Consider the following 4,625-nt stretch of genomic DNA (forward strand, 5'->3'; position numbering starts at 1 on the left):
CTAGGGTTTTGTTATTGCTTTGCTCTGATACCATATTGAAAGCAATTAACAACAACCCGAGACTTACGTGGAAACCAGAGAACCGGGAGAAAAACCACGATACTTTAGTTTTTATTATTTTTCTTATGAATACAATTGGTACAAATAGAGAAAATAAATATAGTACAATAGGAGTAAGAAAGGAAAAGATCTAGGAAATATTTAGGAAATAAAATCTTATATATTATTCTTTCCAAAAATACTCTAAGGACAAAGCCCTACCAATTCTAACAGTAGGCTTTAAGGTTTTATTTGTGAAGATTATGATTTCATATTTAAGTTAATGAAAGTGTTTTACATTCCTACATCATGAAGTTGCATCCTTTATCTTTTTAAACATGTGTAGCCATATACTGCTTTAACTTTAAGTTTAAATTGTAACAATCTATTCTTTCAGTGCAGATCATACTTACGGTTGCTGAACATCATAGTGCCATCGTTCCTTGGCAACTTATAGCTGAAAGGACCGGTGTTGTTATGAAGTTTGTAAGTTTAGGTGAACATAATGTCCCAAACTTACTAGAGTTAAAGGAAATGTTTTCGACAAAAACAAAGCTTGTGGTTACCTATCATGTCTCAAAATGTACTGGGTACACCATTCTATTTGATATTTAGCATTTTTTTAATCTATTTCCTTTTTATACCATTCAATTTATAAACATTACTCAAATAAAACAAGTAGTAGGTGAATATTTCAAACTGAAGTGTTATCATATTACTTCAGTTATCACACTTCTAGTGGAAAGGTTTGCAGCTGAATAAAAATAATAAAGTCAAATGAATGAAGAATGAAAAGAACTGTCAGACATTTTTCCTTCTCTTGATCTGTGTCCAGTTACTCTTGATATCTTTCTAATAATAACTCTATGCAAATAGTGGAATTCAATATGATTTGATTTTTTTCTCTGCAACTTATGTTCTTCCAATTGAAGAAATAGTTGGCTTAGCACATCATTTTGGGGCAAAAGTGCTTGTAGATGCGTGCTAGAGTGTTCTACATATGGTTGTCGACATCTAGGCACTTGATGCTGACTTTCTTGTTGCTTCTTCTCACAAGGTTAGGTTGTTTTCTTATTAATTAAATGGCAAGCCTTACATCTGGGCATATGAAGATAGGGAATAAACATGCTTCAGATGTGTGGGCCTACAGGCATTGGATTCTTGTAGATTGATCTATTGTTTGCAATGCCTCCATTCTTAGGTATGTCCTTTGAGAAGATAAGTTATGAAATTAAAATTGCATCAGTTCGTTTTTAGGAAGTCAGTATCTAATTTTCATATTTGGTCCTACATGGCTCTAGATGGTGGAGATTTCTTGACCATTCCACATTTGCACAACCTCGTTCCAGGTTAGTGGACTCCATGGTTGCAATTTTGTCCTTTTCTTTTTACTTTAAAATGAAAATTTTCTCAATGTATTTATTTTATATGATGTGGAAAAATTAAAACGTTCAATATATAGGGCTCAAGAATTGCAAGAGACCTAAATAACTGTCGTTTATTTAGCATTATTTGTTTGCTCATTTGTTCTCATAATAATTAACACTTGATAAATCATCTTTTTGAAGTCATTATGAGATTTAAATAGATGACTTCTTGAATGGTGCTAACATTTTGTGATGTCTATTTTATTCGAACTATTCATTAATTGATGCCTTTTTACATATCCTTTCATCTCTTCTATGTATTCTCTTCCTACCCAAATGCCTTTTGATATTTTCATTAAGAAGTCTTTTTGGTGGACAATATTGTCCTTAATTCTACTAATTACTCATATCCCCCTTCGTTAGATTTGAAGCTGGGACGCCTGCAATTGGAGAAGCAATTGGTTTGGGGAGCTGCTATTGATTATTTATCTAGGATCGAAATGCAAAAAATTCATAGTTACGAAGTGAGTTGATTGAAATTTGGTATATACCCTTTGTTTGAGAATTTTCGGGCTGTGAAAAATGCGTGAAGCAACTAAATCAGGGTATCAACTAAATAAATACCTTCATAGTAAGTTAGTAATAGAATTTTTTTCTTTAATCAAGGATTTATGTATTATTTTTCTATCAACTAGGTTACCTGGAACACTGAAAATTCAGAATGATATGATAAATATGTTTACTAGTTTTAAGACTTTAGTCTAACGGCGAGGAGGTGTTGTATGCTAACAGGAAGAATTGGCGAATTATCTATATGAAAACCTTCATCCAGTCCCTAACATTCGAATATATGGCCCAGCTCAATTTAGACTTTAGTGTATTTATAAATTATTTAATTAAGCAACGGTTTCATGGACTACATTTTTTCTACATAATTATCGATGTATACATTGTTGACACTTACCTGCCTTTGTTTTTTTTCAATACAAAGTCTCAAATTCCCTGGGATCAAAATTATAGTGACTCGTTGAACTAGTATATGAGATTTTAATTATTGCTTAATTAGCCATGTTATTTGGCAATTGCTAAGAGACATCCATAAACATAAGCAATATTTGATGGTTGAACAAATAGGTTAGATAGATGAAGTATTGATACATAAAATCATGTAGCTATAAATTTTATTGTTATTATTATTGGTTGGCCTAATAGTGTTAACATTAATGTGTTATTAAATATTTTGAAAAAAAAGTGAAAAAAAGAGACTAAACTAATAATCTACCCTATTATATATGGGTGTGTTCATAGTTTGTTGGAGCTTGTGTTTTCTAGAATAGAATCAGACCAAAATCGAAAATCAAATTGCATTATGTGGTTTGGTTTGGCTTCACAGTTTGCCTTTTATCAACATATGTTTTTTTTATATATATTTTTTAAATTTCTGAAAGTGATCGTGGCTATGAGAGAGTGAGAGTGGCATGGCATGGCGGGTAGCGGTAAGAGTGAGAGATGTTGGAGTGGAGACAACCAGATTTAAGAGACTGAAAGTGGTGTGACCGTCGGAGGTGAGGTGAGGTGCGAGTGAGGGAGGGAGGTGATCATCGAAAAAGTTAGATGGAGAGAAAAAGAAAACATAAAGTTAAGTTGAATAAAATTGAATAGATAAAGGTAACAATATAGATTTATATTTTGTCATACCTAATAAAATCTTTAAAAATTGCTTGGTAATAAAAAAGGTTTGTCTTTGATTATTTGTGAAATTACCCTTCCCTATCCACGAAAACTCTCTCCATCTCTCTAATTTGCTACCCACTCCTCCGATTTGCCATTTGAGTTCGTCGAGTTCCTCTTCTTCATGTGAATTTGTAGCTATGGATGCTCTTCTTCCTTCTTTTCTTTTTTCGAACATCACCTTCTTCCATCATATATCCCAACCTTGGTTATGTTCGTTGGAAAATATTTATTTGACGAAACTAGCTGGTCATACATAGCTTGAAGAACAAAGAAAGGAAGTTGGTTCTGAAGCATTATTATTATTATTATGCATGTCCCTAATTATTTCTCGTTCTATAGATTCATAATAGCAAGAATAGACATTCTTTTGAATTATTGGAAAATGATCTGGGGAATTAAATAGTCATATACATAATCTGATATTGTAAAATCAATAAAACATCAGTTTGAGTACAAGAATCCTACCGTAAAAAAAAAACATAAAGTATCCCAATTCAATGAAATGTATAACTACCTCCCAGCTACTAGTTACTTTTTTACACTTGAAGTCACTTAGCCCTTGTGGAGCAAAGAGTTATTAAAGTCAATATTCGTCATACTACAATAAACAAAAAAGAAAGAAATAAAATTATAATATTTGTCATTAGTCATAAGTCTCGTAACATAGAGACATTATTGTAGTTGAACAAGTTTGGCCCTTGTCTTTGAATGAACAAAATACAGAGAAGGTAAGTGAGTAGACCCATAAATGATCCATTTTGAGTTTTTACAATCTATCTTTGTAGACAATATAGTAGATTGAAAATCTAGTTAATATGACAATTAGGTTTAAAATCCAAATGGAGTACATGTATCCAATGGTAAGTACAAAAGCAAGATTAGATTCGTAGATTGTTTTTTAAGGAAGTTCAAATAATGAATTGTGCATCAGTTTGAGATCTTTGCCTTATAAATATTCACTCATTAATGGAGATAGAGTGTTCTGTTCAGTTGGTGGTTGTGAAAAAAAAAGGGAAAAAGATTTGTGGTTTTCCTAATCCTAGATCATTCCTCAAGTCCTAATTAAGTCGTTCACGTGGTTTTCCAATCCAAGTACAATTTCATAAGGTGATGAACAAATTCTGCCCTTAATACTATTACTTTTAATTTTATTGTCTTTCTAGTTAAGGCCTCTCTTGCATTTTTCTTTTTTCTCACAAAGAGCAGATATAAAACTAGGAAACTTTTTTTACCCACCCATGTCCTGGAATTTCTACCGAATGCTAAAGATATATCCATAGCCCCAGCAAGCATGATAAGAAATCAAAAGCTTGATCGTACATTGAAGTTCTTAACAACTCTTAGTTAATGAAATATATACATCTAACAATCTGTCATTTTGATGCTCACTTTCTGACAACTATACCATGTTAAACTTTGGACCATTTGATTAGTTAATAGATAACATTATTTTTTTTTTAACAAAAATCATTAATCTTACAATAC

The 4,625-nt window shown here is 31.8% G+C and overlaps 1 long non-coding RNA gene across 1 annotated transcript; it reads left to right on the plus strand.

Moving 5' to 3' along the window:
- Positions 1-1,042: 1,042 nt before the first annotated feature.
- On the plus strand, positions 1,043-1,391 carry LOC127150334 (uncharacterized). The gene is made up of 3 exons (XR_007822614.1): positions 1,043-1,096; positions 1,190-1,240; positions 1,341-1,391. It is a non-coding gene; the product is annotated as an uncharacterized LOC127150334 (long non-coding RNA).
- The last annotated feature ends 3,234 nt before the right edge of the window (positions 1,392-4,625 follow it).

Source organism: Cucumis melo, chromosome 7 (genome assembly GCF_025177605.1).
Source record: "Cucumis melo cultivar AY chromosome 7, USDA_Cmelo_AY_1.0, whole genome shotgun sequence".
NCBI lineage: Eukaryota > Viridiplantae > Streptophyta > Magnoliopsida > Cucurbitales > Cucurbitaceae > Cucumis > Cucumis melo.